A 20,484-nucleotide genomic window follows, 5' to 3' on the forward strand; every position below is an offset into this window, starting at 1 on the left:
TTAAAAACTGTCAAATTAAGAAGTCAACCATATACTACTTACGTATATCTTCCATTTTATTTTTGTTTGTCTGACAATGTACCTTAAGCATCAGTAGACCTATTAAGAGTTGAGTAGCTAATTTTGAAATGTCCAGAATACAGAGGGAGATTTTATTTTTGTAGATATCGCTTTCACTGGTTAAGTTCTGAGATACTATGGTATCCTTATCAAGCAGCTATTTTCTGTGGTAGAGATTTGCTTGACTGGGTTATTTCTAATGCTAATCAATCTTGACAGTGTTTGTACAAAGAGCTTGTACCTGTGACATTCTGGAATCACCTGTAGAATTTAATATATGTATCTACCAAACCATATATATTAACATGCACATACATGCATATATATGTTTAAAAAGTGTTATATTAGTTTTTATGTGTTGATGGGGAATGAATGATGCACTTGTAAAATCCGTGTCTCTACTGTGTTCACTTGAAATACAAATCTACGTTAATTAAATACTTCCATATATTTTTAAACTGAAAAATTCAGTAATGTACATATTGCCTTTGAGTTTTGGGGTATTTTTTTTTTTTTAGGAAGTGCATTCATCTTGCTTTTTTAGAGTATGATTTACAGTGTTCGTTACTGGATTCTGCAGTACTTAAAATGAATGTGAATTTTGGGGACTAAATGCATTTTTTTAATTGGAAATTCAAAAAAGTAACTGTATGTTGCCAGTTGTTGTACTGGAAAAGTTGTGCAGGACAGATGTTTGTTAGAATAGGTAGGAATAGAATAGCTCAACTGCAACATTTTTATTTTCCCAATAGAACTTGGTTTCAGAAAAAACTTTCACTGGTTAAGTATTTTTAAAATGGGTACTTGCACATTTGAAGCAATAGCAATGGTCAGCAAAATTGTCTGATATATCTTTAGTTCCTGAGGATGGATTGATGCTGCTCTAGCCAAAAGAGAATAATAGTCTAATGTGCTTACTTGACCTTGCTGCAGATTTTCTATAAGTTCCAGTGACTTTGTTTTTGTTCCTTTTGCTTTGTGTGGAAAGTGTCTGCATATTTATTCCCCAAATATTACCTTAATTTAAAAAAAAAAAAGAAGATTGTCAGCAACATGAGTACAACGAAATCGCCAACTAAATTACTGTCTAAAAAATGTCATCATCAATGTTCTGTTCACTTATAGTGTGCTTTTGTGTTGCAAATGTGCTACAGTAATTTTCTTTCATTTCAGCTATTATAACAACATAAGTCATTTCAGTTACAAGCGTAGTTCCACTGACTATTATTTTGTAGTAGCAAACTCTTTTCTATTGTAACAATAAAACAGCTATTTGTGTAACTGTACAGCCTGCATTTCCCCAAAGTGACCTTGATCATAATCGTAGCTTTAAAAAAAAAGAAAATTACAGTATTCCAAAATTACTACTAACAATATCATTCAAACTCTGTCTCTCGTGAAGAGATGCTAAGCTGTGCTTAATTTGTTTGGTCTAGCACATGTTCAAAAGATGTGAAGGCTAGGAATTGGAAACATGCTGAAGTTTAATTCCTATAGTCTCTTTTATGTAAAAACCCTTTAACTATGTTTTAATAGTCTTGTGTAGAGTTTGAATTGTATTCTATAAAACTTTAAAAGCCCATGCTATTTAATAGAAATTCTATGTTAAAATTTTTTCTAGACTATTTTAAAATTTGTAGATGTAAGTTATAGTTCTGAAATTAAACTTTATAGGCATCTTCAATAAGAATAGATTTCAGATTAAAATGAAATAAAACCCACTCTTCTTGGCTTTTGCCACAAATAATTTCATGTGCTGTTGTTTCGGTGATGTGTTAGGTAAATATAGCGGTCCAAGGAGAACGAGTCTGAATATGAACTTCAAGATGGCCACAACTAATTTTTCAAAGGAAGTTATTCAAAGAGAAATTGTGATAAGGACATAAATCTGTATCTGTTTATTTTGTTGTTCTCTCACAGATGCAGAGGAAGCTATTGCTCATGAGATACACCTGTACCTCCAAACAAGCTCTTCTTGGAGACTTGGGCACGGTAGTTCTGTATGAAGAGAAAGCTGGTGGGTAAGTTATTGTGACCACTGCTTTTGCCAGAGGTTTGTAGCATGCACAGTTTATTAACACTAATTAGTGTTGTCCTGATCAGTGCTACAAAATTTCAGTTAGAGAAAAATAACAAATAAATAAATAAATAAAAAGTAGGTAAGTAAAACATGTATGTAAACATATCCTTCAACAATTTTTCTTGTTGAATTAGAATTCAAATCTGACAGGCAAAATAAAATGCTTGTATTTAGTCATTTATTTCCCCTAACTAAAGTTACACCAATAACTGAACATATTGCGGTGCATTTTGAGTTTTACTGTAGAGAAGATGAAACACTATATGGGAATAAAATAGTCACAATACTGGATGTGCTGCGTAACTCTTAAGTTTTGTGAACTGTTGAAGGTTTCATGTGTGAAAGGGGAAAGGGAGGAAATCTCTTTCTCTTGGAGAGTCAGAACTTCTGAGATTGCTGGAGAACACAAGACTAGGAAGTATTGTGTGAACTAAGTACGTATATATGCTTATATATATGCAAATGTAGTTTCTATAAAAAGCAAAGAGTTAATGCATAATTTTCTGATTAAGTTATCTTGTTTAGTTTGCTGTTTGTTTCCAATTGAATGACAGACCACGAACAAAAGCAAGATGTTTTTTACAGTTGGCTTACTTGAATGCTAATATGTTTTTTGTAGTGCATAGTAATGCAATTTTTTGTGAAACACAAAAAGAAAAACCAGGAATACCCAATTAAGAAAAACTGCTGATGCTTTCAATCACTGGAGGAAATCACAGTCCCTCATTCACAATCTACTGCCACTCTTCTTGGGCAATACACTTTGCTATGTTTCTGCTGGATGCTTATAGACTAGGATAAAATTTAGTTTGTGTTAGGACAGGCTTTCCTTGGAAATTTTGCTTTGAATTTGAAAGATTCAAGATATTATGAGTGCAATGTTGCATTCAGACAGCACTTTTTCAATAAAATGTTTTATCAGACAGCGCGCATCAGCTCTAATTTCAAGATCTAAATTCTGTCTGAGCCCTAGCATTTCATACGACTCCAGCAGCCCAAGGATTTTAAAATCTGCATTGATATCTAGTACTTGTGGTTTAGTGTTTCCTTTAAGACAAGCTTCAGTAAGTTTTATAATCATACTTGGACAGATCTTGTGAAATCCGAAAGAATATTCATGGATTGAAAATTCTTTTCAGCCCAGCCCTTAATGCATGTGATTTTGGGTAATTTGCTTCAAAACCTCTCTTGTGTTTCTCAAACTTTACTGGCATAATCATAGAGAAGAAACAGCTGATGATTGTTTAAAAATAAATAAAGAAATAAATAGCAAATATTGATTTTAATTTCAAATAAATCCTAATTGTCTATCGAGATCTGAGTCAGATTGTATGTTGCGTTTGGTGAGAATCCAGTAAGGAGTTTCTCAATCTGGCAAATCTGTCAGCTGCTCTAAACTTACTGAAATAAAAATGTTTTTTTCCCTTCTTCTGTGTAGAACGTGGAAGTCTACACAGCTGACAGCAGTTGATGCAGATCTTGCCTCTCTGAGTAAATTATTTTGCATGTGTCCTTCTATGTGTTGCTAATCATTACTTTGATATTACCAGTCAGCGACAAAGTAAAGCTGAGAGAAAACATAGCACAGATTCCCATGTTCTTTAAAATTGCTTATCTCCACTTTGCTAAACTTTTATAGAATCTATATTAATAAAGATTAATGTTTGGGATGTTTAGGTCTACTAATTCCAGTACACATTCCTTGGTGGCAGGTAACACTGTCCCATGATATTTTTATATAATACAGTATTTTCTTTTGTTGCTGTTGTATGATCTTTTTTCTCTTTTGCTTTTGGTTTTTATTTTTATTTTTCCTCTTAGGTAGCATATGTAGGTAGTTGGGGCCATTTTCCTGCTTTTCCATTAACCTGCACTCATTTTAGCTCTTGACAGTTTTCAATTACATGATCATACAATAATCTTTTTTCAGTGGAAAAAAATTGCTCTGTCAAAAGTCCTGCTCAGTCTAAGCTAGAAGTAGAGGATACATTTAAGGATTCTATTTCTTTAAGATTGGATTTATTTTACATATTAAGAGTTAGTAAGGATTGGTTTTGGCTTTTACTATCTACTTTACAATAATTTATTACTAAAGAGAGATCAAACGTTGTTTAAAGCCTAAAATTTATGCTGCCGTAATTTTTATGAACATCTACAACAAAAAATAATTGTCTCAGATTTATCACTATTTTCTGAAAATATGATTTTCTTAATTCTGTAATTTTCATTTGCGGTACTCTAGACTAAGTTTGGCTTAATAGCATTTGGGCAATGTTTATTTGTTTTGGTTTTTGAGATTTGATAGCAAATTTGCTGTATGAAATTATGCTGAAATGTTGGATGATCAATTTTCTTAACTCACATCTTACCAAAGCAGTAGGTTCTAGGGCTTGGTTACTGTAAAAAGTGGAGCACTTCAGGCTGTCAAGAATGCTTTCTGCTGCTATTGCTTTCAGTGGTAGGGCTTATCATAGGAGACAGTGAGTATTCTTGGTACCGTGCTCACAGTGTGTTTGCGTGGTTAGCAAGGGAAATAACAATGAGTAAAGGAAAGATTCTTTTCTGTCTTGTCAACTCTTCATGTAGTTCTTCTCCCATTGTACATCTAAAAAGAAAGTCATAGCTTGTAGTCTTTTGCAAATACGAGTGAATGCACCAAGTCCTCTGTAGATTTATTTCCTTTCCTATGCCTTTCTTTCCTTAAAATATATTCAATCAGTCCCATATTATTTTTTTTATGGTAGTAAATGATAGATTGCATCACATAATAAATCTATTTTTCACCATTTATCTTTTGTGTTCTGAATTTTCACAACTCCTTTGAATTTCAGAGTGAAGTAAATTACTATTAAAGTTGTACACATGAACAAAAAATAAAAAGACTTGTTTGGATCAAAAAGAATCAAAAGTATGTAATTTCTTTTCTACTTCTGATCAGACTAATCAGTTTTTTTCACTATTTTTTTCTATTGTGCTTAATTTGCCATCTGTTTGGACTAAGCCAGTATATATTTATTACTGACAGAAAGGCACCAAGATGTTTGATTTCTAAGGCATTGATAAGAAATCAGAAATTAGAATTTAACTTACAGAAAAAGAACTCTAGCGATTAAAGTGTGGTTGAAAAGATTTGAACTGTTTCCATTCTACAAATCTGATATACGAAATGTTCACTTATTTCGAAATTATTTGGAGAAATTATAGTAAATATTTAGAAAGTGTGGGGGAAAATGATCTCAATTTGAAGTAGGAGAACAGAATCTGAACTGGAAATATATTTAATATCAAGCAAATTAACTTTTATGAATTGCTTTAGTTTATGTATGTAGACTTCTTGGCAGTTTTGTTTTCCTGCCTACAGTATCTTTAAGAAGCAAGTAGTGGCAATATCAGTATTTAACCAGAGACTGAAGTTGAAAAATTAATATTTGCTCTTCAGATAACTTGCAAAGTAAATTATAATTAGTTTCTCAAAAAATAGTATTTTTCGTTGTCTGCTACCAAATTCCTCATAATTTAGATGATCTCTTACTGCTCTGTTTAGTGTGTCCAACATAATAAATTAACTCATTTAGTAAGCAAAATCTTGCAGGAGATTAAAATTCTAGAGTTTGCCATGTGTTCAAGTATCTAAGAATGGTCTGAAGGAAAATCTTCAGTTTCTTGTTGGAATGTGTGACAGATATGTGAACAAAAACTGACCTTGTTTACACCTGATGACTGTATATCTGGAAACTTGTGATAGCGTGTAAAAGTGAAGTGTCAAAACTTCTGCAAGGCAGCAAATTCTAGATAAAAGACAAAAGAATATATAAAAAAAACGAAAGAAGTTAATAATATTTCTCTCGTATTTTTGTGTATAGGAGAAGTGAACTTAAAAAACATTGCAGACTTCCTGCTAACCTGTGAATGTGTCATGCAGGGAAGACTTTCTTTGATTATATTGTCCATTCTCAATTTATACAGTATACAAAGGGAATTCTGGTCTTCCTCCTGTCTTTTATTTTCAATTTTCAAGAGACTTTTCCAAGATAAATTAAGATTTTAACATGGAAGTCTGAATATACTGCACTTAAATTATAACATGGTATATTTATCTTCAAATTTTAGACAAAATCATTAGGAAAACTCAACTATAATTCTCTTTCCTGGTGATTATTTATGGCATTGCTCTAAATCAAAGCTGGCCTGTCATTCTAGGATTTGTTAGTTTAAGTAAAGTATCTATTAATGTGCATAATCCTTAAAGCAAGTATTTATATTTTCAGCCCCTCAACCAGATAAATACAAAGAAATTTTTAAATCTTTTCAAACTGACAGCAAAAGAAAAAAAGGAACTTTGCTAGAAAATTTAACTGCAGAAAATCTATTTCTGAATTACTGTTATTTCATAATATAATTGTATTACTTTTTTTTTGCATATGTACTGATAGATTTAGTCTTTCTGGCACAGCCTTGTACTTCAAATACGTGCTCAGTTTCCTGTGTTTACTGAAATGAGTGAAATATGTGGTGCAAACTGCTGTCCATCTCTTTGTTTTCTTTCTCTTATGCTGTGAATGTCTGGAAGCGAGTAATGCAGTAGAATTTTTTGAAATAACTTGAAAAATAGCCTCATAGATGGTCTTCTGGTCTCAGAAAATGGGGAGAGCAAAACGTGTGATTGCAGTTCCTTTTTAGCTCAACCCCCTTGGGAAGTCTAATGCTTGTAATAACATTGACCTTTAACACTGCTGTGGAACAGGGACATGAAAGTCCCTTTCTGTCCCTCTGCCACTGTCAAAATTGGGCAGAGTCCCTCTGCAGTTGTGGTGTTATAGTATGTAAGTTTTTGCTGCAGGATTCTAGAAGTTCTTGCGTACATTTTATTGCTTATGTATTACAGTATATTTTTTAAAAAAGAAATAAATATTTACCTTTGTCAATTTAATTATACACAGTAATTTACAACCATAGCTGTATGTCTCTGCAATTAAAGTATACTATCTTGTTTACTTGGAAAGGACTTTTTTTTCCTTCAATCTTGGCTATTTGAATGCAAAGAGTACATGTAGATTAATTATGAGCCAAGCATTTAAGTGACACAATTTATTATCTTAAGCTAATATTGTACTTACAATTGTATTAGTCCTTTTCTAGTTAAGAGTTGTTGTGGCAGTCTGACTTTAAATATTAAAAATCAGGTTAAAATTTACGTAGTTTTGCATGTTTCCCTTCCTTGAAGCAAAAATCTTTGTTCCACAGAAGTCCTAGATAAGTTTGTCAGTTTTCATAGAATCATAAAATGGTCTGAGATGAAAGGACCTTACAGATCATCTAGTTTCAGTTCCCCTGCTGTGGGCAGGGTTGCCAACCACGTGATCAGACTGCCTAGAGCCATATCCAGCCTTGCCTTTGAATGCCTCCAGAGATGGGGCATCCACACCTCTCTGGGCAACCTGCAAGTTTATAGTCTTTTGCTATCTATCTCCCTTTGTGCCTCATAGTAGTCTTTGTTCAAGGTGTTAGCCCATTCTTTAAAATACCATTTACCCTGATAAGTGTATAGTTCCTAAAATCTCATGGAGTTTCCAGGCACTCTGTCTGTTTTCCTTCAAATTAATGATGTTTAGTGTATCTTCACTTTTAAATGAAAACATAGAGGATATTATTGATTTGACAGAAGTCTCGGGAGGAAGATACCATCTTGTAAGAGGATGCAGTGATAACCAGCTAGAACAAAAAGAGCTAGTTAAAAGGCAGAAATTCAAGAAGTCAAAAAAAAAAAACAAAACCAACAACAAAACTTGAAAGTCTGAACAAATGTTTCTTCTACATTTCCTGATATTTTGTACCTGCTGCTTTTCTACTTTTTTTCCTAAAATGAAATCTTTTTATAAAATTCTCTGGTTTAACTTAAGCTTCTAACTGCACTTGGAGTAAGCCACTTTGTAAAGAGTAGGAGGAGAAAAGTAGCAAGAGAATGGGATTCAGCATTATCTTAGCCCTGTTTTTCTTGCCCTTGCCCTTAGAGACTTTTTATTCTTCTTTGGCTTCTGAATCCAAATTTCATACTAATGCATGTATTTTGTATGTATTTCATTTATTCCTTAATGAATGAGGAAAATTAAATAAACAGCTTATTATAAGTAATTTTTTTTAAAAAGAAAAGGTAATAGAAGGCTACTCTTGTCATCTGTCCTCATGCATAGTGCTACACTATGTATTTACAGGCTTTTAGACTTAAAAAAAAAAATATATATGTTTGATCTTTGAGTGCAGCTGGGGGAGGTTGGCTTCTTCTCCTGTGTCACTAGTGATAGGACTAGAAGGAGTGGCCTGATGGCCTCAATTTGCACTGGTGGCGATTCAGGTTGGATGTTAGGAAAATTTTCTACTCCAAAAGAGTGGTCAGGTGCTGGAACAGGCTGCCCAGAGAGGTGGTAGAGTCAGGCTTCCTGGAGGTGTTCAAGAAATGTTTAGATGTTGTACTAAGGAACGTGGTTTAGTGGGGAACATTGGTGGTAGGTGGATGGTTGGACTGGAAGATCTTAGAGGTCTTTTTCAACCTTAGTGATTCTATCATTTTAGTCACTTCAGTATTCAGCCTTTATGAGTTAAACTGATAATATGTGAAATTTGATGTGTTAACTCTTGATCTTAATTCCTTGTGATAACTCATTGATCTTAAGAAAAATCAGATCTGAACTATACAGGAAAAGTTTTGCCTAGTAAGTTCCAACAATTATTCTTTGCAGTTAAAGTGGAACTTTTCTTAACTAATCAGTGGAGATGAAATAATGGGATTATAAAAGCATAGCATTGATGTGTAAATGATTGATTAACAAAGAAAATAAAAAGAAAATACAGACTTAGAAGTATTTTTTAATTGAATTCTAAGTTTGAGTGGAACAGTATTTGACAAAAAGTAGATGAATTTTACCATTGATTTTTAGAAGGAGTAAGTCAGAAGTCTGAATGCTTGTATGTAATAATTCCTTTTTTGTGATATTTTCATATTATTTGAAAATGCAAAACTTGTTGGACAGCAGCGAGTCATTTCCACTGATAATTCTGCATTTACTGAATTGGGACAGTCGTGGTATAGGGTATATACACAGGTAAATAAAGACTTGTACCTGTAGTGTTCTACTTTAGGCAGCATCTTTTGTGTTTTAGTAGTGTTTGTAGCTCAGGTTAGTGAGATGTGGTTTTGCCAAAAGTGTGCAGTGGTGTTTTGGTTCCTTGCCTTAAACTATTTGTGTACAACAGTTAATTTTGATTCTTCTAGTTCTTTTTACTTTTTTTTTTCTTTTTCCTATACTAAATGCCCACAGTTCAGATCTTTATAAAAAATACACTGTTTTGGTCAAGACTCACATTCTCATGGCTATGGGATAGTTATTGAATAATTGCTAATTTCCACACATAGTAGCAAGGCATTCTAATATTTAATTAATTCCTCTGTGTGTTGACAGCTTCTCTTTTAAAGATTCCTTTTGTAGTATTTGAAGATCTAAAATATGCCTCTCTCGGTATCTCACCCAAGATTGATTACATAAATACATAACCAGCATTAAAGAAAGAATTGCTTTGTTCAGCATTACATGTGGCCACCATAATGAGCTGCCCAAATTGAGGATGGCCTTTAATTCTGTTCTGTGAAGAAGTGGAACCTCTTCATATGCATTATGAATTGTATTCCCATACTGATGAACAAAGCTATGATGTTTCTGTCTGTGTATGCTTGTGTCCACAGTAAGCTTTTTTCTCTTGGATTTCACTTTTTTTTTTTTCTGGAAATAATGGAACTGCACTTTTCTTGCCCTGAAGCTTTCACGCTTTTATTATGATTCATGGGTAATACCTGAAGTAAATACAAGACTGACTTTTTTCAGTGCTTTGGAAATATGGACAATTTTCTATTTCAGCTTAATTAGCTCTTCAAAATGTAGGAAAGGAAAGAGTTTTCACCTCATAGTCTGATAGAGAGTTCCTTAATCAGACTTCATTTGAAATGGTAGTGTGAACTTGTCTAAATGTAGTTTGCAGGGTCCAGTCCTCTCATTCACTGCCAGCCCTGTATTCCTGCCTTGTGTTGTATTGGCATTTATGCTACTATGTAGTAAGAGAGCTCAAAGAGCTGATGATCTGAAAACTTTCCCTATATAGAAATATATGGTATATAGAAAAATATACCATTCTAGAGCTAATTTAACTTCCTGAAATGGTTTATCAGTGTTTGTACAAATGCTAGAAATGTATGAGCATGGACTCAGAAAGGGCAAGGGAGGTGCCAACAATAAGCCTATCTTTAGGTTAAGTTATGGACTGTAGGACCTAGTGACGTGAACTTCTACACCTCAGTTCTGAAAATTTGTGGCTGGGTAGCTCAGTAGCTGACTGTTTATCCCAGTACCATTTAGACTGCAGATTGTAGTTTTAGTCCTTGCAAGTTTCTTAGCAAAACAACCAAAACTGCTGGAAAGCAATATAGCAAACATAATGTAGTTAAAAATCATTCCTAGGATTTTTGATGTTAAGAGTTCACTTAAAATACAGCTGTTTTTGTAAAGGATAATAATATGACCAAATAGTGTTTGTGGTATTACATAATGTCTTGAATTTTCCAATTCCCTTTTTTTTCACGTAAGAGTTGGGATGTGTGTTTATCTGTTTTATGTTTTAGAGACTTCAGAAGTTTTAAATCTGAAGAAAACTTTGTAAAAAGCTGTACCTGAAATACGACCTCTTCACTGCTATCTTCGCAAGTCTGTCTTGTAAAATATGAAGGCTAAAATGCTATCTGTTCTGAAGGAACACTAAGAAAGACAAAGTATTTGATGTGACACATTCATGCTTTGCTTGTCAGGCAAAGCAGTTTTCACTATTATTCAGTGCCCTCTGTATATTGAAGAACATATCTAAAGAAAGCTGAATGCTCTTGTGCTTTGTGATAGTGTGTTACTGGGAAAATAAAACAGCCACAATTATCTGCTCAACAAATAGAACTTGTCAGCTGCCAGGCATGCAGAACTAATGCAGATGGCCAACTTAGAAAACCTGTCAAACAGACTGAAATAAAATACTTTTTATTTATATTCTGTAGACTTTTAACTGACTCTTTGTAAACTTCTCAAAAATAATAATTAAAAAAACCCTGCTTTTTATTAGGTGTTTCCTCGACTTGTAATGAAGAAATGAAAATTCCTTTGTAGACATGGAACTTTTACCTGAATAATGAAAGGTATCTTTCGATGTTAAACTGCAATTGTGAAGAAGTTCTTTCATTTAAGTGTTCTTATTTATGCAGTAAGATAGAATTTATGCTTACTGTATAGAAGTTATTGAAACATAGAGATCTTGTATAATCCAGAACAGGTAACTGTTTTTCTTTTTTGAATGAGCATCCTATTTTCTTTTCCTTTGAATTGCCTGTTGGTGGCTCCTCAGAGAAACACGTTTTTTATTGGAGGGCATTTATATTATTTACTGTTGTTTCAGTTCTTTTATTCCTTAAAGGTAATGAAAAATACTACTCCAGATCTTCACGTCCTTACCAGGTGTTATCTCTCTGTGCAGCCTAAACATGTTTATAGAGATCCTACAAAATGTCAGATGAAAGTAAAAATTACATCAAACAGTTACTGTTACCATAGTGATTGTTGAATGTATTGGAGAAATTGTGCTTTATTTATTCATAGGATTTGGCCTAACCTTCAAGGCAATGGTACGAAGGAGATACTTTATGTAAAATAAATAAATAAAAAATTGATCCATCTGTACATGTTAAGACTTCCATGATTAATGATTAAGCTGTTTCAGTTTTGTGGCATCAGATTTCCAATCACTCGCTGCTGTTTTTTATTTAATTGATAATATTCAGAGTTTTGGTGTTTTTTATTGGATGCTCTGCCAGGGAATAATTTTTTGCCCTGCAGCTGGAAAACAGGGATGTGCTATGACTACAGAGGGAAATAAATTGGAAATAAGTACAAGGAAATACAGAAGTGCTGCAGTACATAATCAGTTGGCGGAATGTACCGCTAGAAGCATTCAGTCAGTCAGAATGGACTTTTCAAAGGGCTCTCCGCAAAAGCACACAATTGGTTAGATGTATATTATATGGCGATGTCAGCCTCCTAGGGAGGATCACATGCACACCGATGGTCTGATCCAGTGAGGCTCATCCTTTGATCTGAATGATAAGAAGCCACCCGTGTGCCAGTATAAACTTATTTGATTGCACTAGTTCTTCTTATTTCCCTTTGCTCTGTGGCATACCCTAGTACAAAGCTAAACTGGAAGATTAATATTCACTTTTGTGTCTGCATCCTTTGTTGTTCCCTCTTAAGGAGAAAAATGTTGAGAAGTCCTTATTTATTTTTAATAGAAATCCTAATGTGTGCTGTACCTTGTTATAATCCAAACCACTCTACATCCCAGACTGCTATATGGCAGGTTGTATTCTGTTCTTTGCTTAACTTCTTACAATAAAAGTAGCTCTAGGCTGTGTCAAAGATTAACCTACTCACGGGAATCATGAGATATATAGCTGGATAGAGTGGAAAGCAGCTAGGTTTTTGTTTTCTTTTTTAATGTTTCCCGTATCTTATATATTAAAAGCTTCTAGCACCTGCTGTTCTTTAAAAGATCTTTTGATCTTAAATTCTAAGATCCTGGGGGCTTTAAGAATATAGGCTGTCGAAGCGCCAGTTATGGGACCTCAAGGAAAACTTACAGACACAGAAAATTGGCACAGGAATCTAGCACTCTGCTGTGGCATTTATTTCTTTAATATTTTAACAGGCTTCAAAGTATTTATGTAATAAAGTTATAAACTTTCTTTTAAAACCTTTTATTTTTGTTCAGATGTCACATTCTTTATGCAAGAGCAGTATAGAATATGCTTTAACTGAATTTGCAATTCATCAGGTCTCTTTCCTCAAAATATTGGGACATGGAATGCTAAATTTCAGGAGGTATTATGAAGTCGCTGGGAAGGAATTTATCTGCTCTTATGTGTTATTTTTTTTTTTTCTTTTTCTGAAAGCAACAAATATGCTTGTGTCAGAGAGCTCTATGCGTTTGTATGTACATGGACATGCATGCAACAAACATAACCATATATACACTTGTATATTTTCAGTATAGGTTGGTGACTATATACATATTACATATTTGCACACACTAACACATTCTGTATTCTGAAGAACTTGTGATATCTTCAGTAATTCAGCAAATTTCTGCCTAGCTGTGAGTAGAATTTTCTTATATTGAATTCAGTTTGCTTTTAAGAGCTGAGCTTGAAGGCTCAGTTTCAGACTGAAATTGGACTAAAAGTTTGATCCTAATAAAGACCAGTTTTTTTTTAGTTTCTAATTTGTTGGTAGCCTTACACCATTTCCACACCCTCCAGTTTCCTCTGCTTTGTTGCGTGAGGTTTTCAAGTGTCTTAAAAATACGTGCTTGAACTGTTGAAGTTTTTGTGCACTGATTTCTTTGGCCATATTATTTTTGGTCATGTTTTTCTTGCATTTTTACCACTTGAACTATTCAGTGCTGACAACATAACTTTTCCCTGCAAGATGCATTGGAGAAATCTTAAGGGTACCTTGAACATGCAGAACAGGCCAGAAAACGTAAGAACTTAATTAAGACCAGTAGCTTCTTTCGTGTGTGAACAGTAAGAAACGTATACTTAACATCAAAACCAAGGCAGAAGTGGAGAAATCAATAACCTTTGACAAGTAACTGGTGTAGTCTAGAGGGAGACTCTTAAAATGCATTGTTGGACATTGTGGCAGTGCAAATAACTTGAAGAAATTCTATACAAAATATCAAAGTAATTTTGATTAATTCAGTTGTGAAATGTAGTTTCCTGGTTGGGTGTTTATAAAAATGGAAAACTGAGAAAATCCTGTTCACAGTTGACAGTGTAATGTCTGGGTTTTGATTTACCTTTTTTTTCTTCCCCTCACTGAAACTGATGAGAAAGTACTATATATCCAGTAACACAAATTCCAGTGAAAAATATTGATGTTGACTGCATTCTTGTGCAGGCAAAACATACTGTAAATAACATTCCTCCTTTTTCCCCATTTCTCTATTAGCTTCTTCCATTGCTGTGACTATCACTTTTATGTAGGCACCTATAAATTATCAGCATCCAACACAATATGATAACAATGATGAAGCATTTAAATCTCGTCTTTGATTTAGAAGTTTGTATTGAATGTTTTTACTGCCAGAAGTCTTATGCTGAGGAGTTGATTCAGTAAAAACTAGAAGTAGGACTAGGAATCATCTTCTCCTCTTCCTCTGTAGCATTTCCAATGAGTAATTTCATAAAAGGCAATTTAACTTCAGGAAGAAAGGAAGCTTAGTAGCTGTTCTGCAGGAGCAAGGCTTCTCAGAGTACAGAGCTCTGCATAAGTACCTTTAGGCAGTGTTTAGGACAACGATTTAACTGTAACTTTTTAGCCTAGAGATTCTTCCTGGGCGTTGTTCAGATACTTCTGCTTTTTATTATTATTATTATTATTTTTTTTGATTAATTTCTATGTATTGACTGTTTCTGTCCTTTGCTGCTAAATTCTTTGTTAATTGTTTTGCTTATAAAGGAGCTTGTCTGAGGGTCCTCGGGTCAGTCTCTGTAAATGATGTTGCTTTCTTGACACAGCTCATTTGAAGAAATGCAAGAGGTTGCCAGACCTCGTATTTGACTTTGTCACCTGAGGAGAAAGCATGTATATAATATTGAAAGAGTTACTTTTGACTTTGTGTACATATACACACAACCTCTCATTGTTATGCTTGAGAAGAAACCTTAGACACTTCAGTGGCTCAGACATATTATTTTGTCAAATTCTTACTCTGTCTTGTTGACAGAATGCATTTTCTCCAAAGCTGAAATCATTCTGTCAAGGAAAGTTATTTTCTTCAATAATCCTGCTTGTTGACAAATGTTCAAAAGGGAAAAATATCTTCAATTATTCTGGGAATGTTCTGCCTGGTATCTCCAGGTTTATTTATTTTGCTACGGGAAGGAATGGTTATTAGTTTGTATGTGAACTATCCAGCTCTTGATGTTATGAAAGAAAAGAGCATTTGTTCTGTACTTAGGTATAGGTGCTTTAGGGGAGGTTGTTTCAAAGATGATTGTTCAGTTTTTGGTCACAATCCAAATGACTAATCAGCAGCAGAGTGCTGGCAACACGTGTAGTGAGTAGAGGAGGGATGAGCATAAAGCAGATGCCACTGTTGTTTATGTCAAGCACCATAGCAGAGGTATGAAGGCTCATTTTCAGTTGGAGTTGTTAATAGTTGCACATTCAAACAGCAAAATATGAGATTGATAGTAGAGGTTCTCACAGGGTAATTTCTTTTCATCTTTCTACTCTTCTTTCCAAATTAAATTGGTTCCCGTCTAGGAAGGGGAATCCCTGTGTTGTGATTTTTGGTTGGTTCTAATTTGTTCAATTTTTGTTTTTTCTTTTTAGCTCAAGATCTCAATTGCTAGATTTACTCCAGCAGTTTCCAAATCCTTTATTGTTCATCTTATTACTGGATACTTTTGTGAGGATGTATATGAAAGGCATCATGAAGAACATATCACGTTCAGTGCTTGTTTTATTTTAAAGACAAATGCACTCATTCTAGTGAATTACAAATTGATTTTGGAGAGGGAAACATAGCAACACTTTTCCAGTGTCTCTTAAAGGAACTTAAATTTTGAGTCGTTTAAAGCACTTCAGAAGAAAACTGTTAGAGATTGGAGAATGTCAGAGAACGTCTTTTAATATATTTTTGAAGATATTTTTTGAGACTTAAACTTTTGTTTAAAACTGACTTCTAATGAGTGTTCTTATGTTTTAATAGTTAAGCCTTGTCAATTAGCGCTGCCCTTCATTTTCTGTCCTCTGTGCTGCAAATCTGCATGTGATAGTGAAGTTTGTGTACTTGTTTTCCATTCTTCTTTCTGTTTCATCAGTAAACATTCACTCTGTCCCATAATCTAGTCTACAAGAACTTTGTTGATCTTTGATTTTATTTAGGTTTTTTTTTTTCCTTCTCTAGAATACAGGCAAGTAAAGTAAGTACCTTGATTTTGTTTTGGACAATGATTGTAGTAGTCAATTAATTGATACCTTCAAAGTTTTTCTTTCTTTAATAGTGCAGTTTCCTGCTCTGTTCTTCCCTACTGTGTTGTCTGCCACATTTGCTAAGCAGAGTAGTGGGTGGTTTTTATTTTCTTTTTATATATTTCATCCATTCTATTGATTTATAAATCCTTTGTAGTCTTATTGTCAATTGTCTTGATCTCTTTAGTTCCTAATATACAACATTTTTGTCATACATTTAAAAAGATGTCATTCTATGTGATTTTCCATTCAAAGGAAATTCAGCTTTTTAAAATAATAGGCAGTGTGTTATAACAGATGCTTCCTTGACACCTTTAGATCAAAGAGAAAAGCAACAAGGTTTTTAATAGATACCTTAGATGTAAATCATATTGTGAGACTGAGCAAAAGTAGAACAGCTCTGACTTTTCCTTTCAGCCAGGCGCCTTTCTATTTATTAAGCTTCATCTCACATCACAGTACTGGTTTCACGCCTGAACGTGTTCAGCAAAGTATCAGAACAACATCATGAAGTTTTTACATCTCTGATGTTCTCACCTCTAGACAAAAAGTTGGAAGAATATATTTTTATAGAAGATTCATCAAGCGTAATATGTTTTTTGTGTTCTTTAACTTTTCTCTGAGACTCATACTGTGGGTGTCTTTGTGGAAGGCCACTCAACTCCTTTTGCTTCTTTAGAGGTGAAAGCTTTACGTAGTGAGAGCTGCTCAATGCACTTTGTGAAAAGCCCAGAGTCAGTCCACTCCCAAAGCTGAAGGTGTCTTGTCTGAAGTTTCAGTTATGATGTTCCTTTTAACTTAACAGTTTCCAGTCTAATTTTTTCATGTGTCTCTGGTAAGATGAGCAGCTGATTCTTTGTCATACCAAGGTGCTCTCAGTAGAGAAAAAGGCTTTACTGCCAGTGGCATTAATTCACGTTGTTTATAATTTAGAGGATCATAGTAAGTTGAAGTTTCTATTTCTGGTTTATTCTCCAAAGTAATGAAAAATTAAGGCCAAATGAATAATTTATAATAGTTGCTGTTAGCTTATTTAGATGATTGAGTGTATACAAAGAAATCAAAGCAACTTGTCAGGCATTGAACCCAAGGTAGATATGAACTCACTCAAATAATTATTGATGTTACCAGTTTATATTATTTTAAACTTCTTCAGAAGTCATTGTCCTCTTTCACAAGGTTGCTCAGGTCATGGTTTCATTGCAGTGCTGTGGACTCTGTAAATGAAAATTTCTCAGCCTAACCATTATAAAGTTTCTGTAGTCCTTATGCTTTATGCTATATTCATTCTATTTCTTTGTCACTTCACACCCGAAGAGAGGGGCACTCGTATTTTGTTCACTCTTCTATAAACTCTGTCTATCAACTTCATAGCAACAATTTATGAGCTTACTCATAATACTGCCTTGATAAGATAGCTGCAACTCTAAATCTTCTCTTTCCATTTTGATCTATAGACTCTGGAATTACTGTTTTTAGTGAATTGTTTTTTTCTGTTGTTGATTATCCACATTACTTTATTCTCTGTATACTTAAACATGCTGTCTCCAGATCAGTAATGCTGACTGCATTTTTAGAAGAAAATCAGTTTTAGAGAAAAAATTGGTATGCAGAATTTTTTGAAAACCAGTTACAAAAACTCTGTTGCTTGTTAGCATGCATCTGAAAATGGCCTAAATGAAGCAAAAAGCTATTACACTTAAATTCAGTGATGTTAAACATAATCCACTGCTGCTTTCATAGTCCCAATGGAGTGTATTGCTGCAGTTACGACAGTTATGGAATTAACAGAAAGAACTCTTGAGTACCAGGATCAGCTTGAACGTTCTTAAATGTAATAACATCAAAGTGAATCTATTTTTGTGCTTAAAATCTTGTAAATTCATTTGATGTTTTATTGCTTCTTAGGTGAAATAACTTTAGTAAATCACAGGATAGGTGGATTAAAAAGGACCTTAAAAGGTCCTCTAGTCAACCTTATGCTCAAAGCTGGCTCAGCTAACAATAACTGTTAGGAAATTATAAATACCAGGATATGATTTAAGGGTGGTTTTAGTGTTGTTTATGATTGTGAATACACTACAGAATTCAAAGCATTCATTAAAATACTAAATTACAATGCTTGTAACATTTACTATGAGATTCAGTTGTAGTATAGTAGTTTTTTGCACTGTAGGAAACTAAATATGAATGTGCATATAATATGTAGATTTTCTATAATAAAGTCTTTAGATTTTATTCATTCATAAAAAAACATGTCTTATTTGTTAAAAAAAAACTGTTGGAAATGAACAGCACTTTGAAGTTTGTAGTAAAACAAGATAAAAGATGCTTTTTTTCTTTTCAACTCTGTACTCTTGGTACATAAGTGCTGAGTTATAAAAATGCATTCCTTTGTTCTGTGATACTGAAGCTGTTAGTCCGCAGCAATCAATTAAATACCCCTACTAGTTGTTTTGCATAAATTGGTTGAATGGTTAATTGAGAAAATACATTATACTTGGGTTACTGCCCACTGACCAAAATAGTACTGTTGTGATTATTTGTCAATATCTGCATATTACTCAGATAATTGCTGTTTCCTCTTATGATCTCTCTAAAGGCAGAGGATGATCACATAAATTGTTCATTGTTAGTAAAAAGTAGATAAGAATCCAGTCCCAAAATTACGTGTTAGGTGCTGGGAATGCCGGAATATGTTGTTCCTCAACAATAAAAACATTACCAAGTGCTGTTAAATTACAGCACTTGGTAATGTTTTTATTGTTGAGGAACAACATTTTTTAGAATTATTGTTAATCACAGTGAAACTGCTGTAATATTATTTTTTTATCCCAAATAGTGACAACAAAAGCAACAAGAAAGCTTTCCCTAGCTTTCATTAAAGTACTGAGCAGATCGTTCCTCTTATTTTCATGAGTTCAAAATTTGCTCCTGAAATAACAGTAAGTGACAAAGAAAAGAGATACTGAAGAAAAAAATAGAAGTCTTAAAATGTTAGTCAGAAGCCTGCAAATCTCAAATATCCAGCTTTCAAAATACTTTTTAGGTAAATAGTCAGCAATGTGTCTCAGTGTGAACCCAGAGCATCATTAAGTTTTGTCCCTGCAAAAGATTTCATCAGGGCTGGTGTTTAACTCTCTTCTATGCAACTAGTTATAGAAAGAAGCAGGAAGTGCAGATAAGATGGAAGTGGATTCATATGGGCATTCTGGATGAAGGATGTGATAGAGTATTTGGTTCTGTTTGAGTTTTACAATGTGTTTAACAATAACAAACAAAAAAAAGGAATAAACTTAAATTTTCACTATTCTGTATGTATACCTATAATGCCTTTATCAAGTAATGATGATGAATGTAACTGCATTGGCTGATGAAGCAAAATACAGTAAGTGGTGGTAGAAGCTAACTGAGGTACACAAGACTTTCTGAAAGAGTAATCCTCCGTTCTTGTTAGGAATTTAATGCATAGATGTTGATTTAATAAAAATACAGAATATTAAAGTTACTGCAGAATTTTAGTTTGATAGCAAATGTACCTTTGCCTTTATTCCCTTTTGTCTCATCTACTGTACACTCAAATGGTTTCCATTTCACTTCTTTCATTTAGGAAGAAAACTAAAAAACAATGGTAAAAATAGATCTAGCAAATGAACTTTTCATTTCAATGCTTTCTGAATGAATATTTACTTGAAGACTGCTACTTATATGCCAGGATGACTTTGAAAAAGTTCCCAGTGAAGAGCAATAACGTATTTGAGTGTGATCTTGATTATGCTGGCTTGAATATCTTGTCTGAAAAATGCATTGCATATTGAAAATAAATTTTGGGGTTTTTTGAGGCATTCATTCTGTAAAATGTTACCTTATTCTTTTTCGAATGCTGTTTTGGGTTTTTGACTTTCTTTAATTTTGGATAAACAGGTCTCTGAAAGATACGTCTTAGTTTGTGGTTTGTGTCGTATTTCAGTGGTACTGTGCACTCTGAATGCTGAGATAGGAAGTAACTTTTCTTGTGCAAGAAAAAAACTGTACATTTAGTCACTTGTGTAATAATACAGGCTCTATATTCTGAGTTTCTGAATGCAGGCCCATATGCCAACAAAATGATTATTTTGCATTATTGCAGCAGAAAATACATCAGTAAATGTAACTGGCTCTAGTGTTGTTACCAAAGATAAAAAGTTTATGCAAATCCCATTTTAACCAAAAGATGTTTTC

General features: G+C 33.6%; 1 long non-coding RNA gene across 1 annotated transcript in view; it reads left to right on the forward strand.

Annotated features, from left to right (window-relative positions):
- Positions 1 to 1,981: 1,981 nt before the first annotated feature.
- Positions 1,982 to 20,484, forward strand: part of LOC116216941 — a 53,012-nt gene continuing 34,509 nt past the window's right edge. The window contains exon 1 of the long non-coding RNA XR_004160679.1: positions 1,982 to 2,081. This is a non-coding gene — a long non-coding RNA (uncharacterized LOC116216941). The remainder of the gene's footprint in view (positions 2,082 to 20,484) is intronic.

This window comes from Meleagris gallopavo, chromosome 9 (assembly GCF_000146605.3).
Source record: "Meleagris gallopavo isolate NT-WF06-2002-E0010 breed Aviagen turkey brand Nicholas breeding stock chromosome 9, Turkey_5.1, whole genome shotgun sequence".
NCBI lineage: Eukaryota > Metazoa > Chordata > Aves > Galliformes > Phasianidae > Meleagris > Meleagris gallopavo.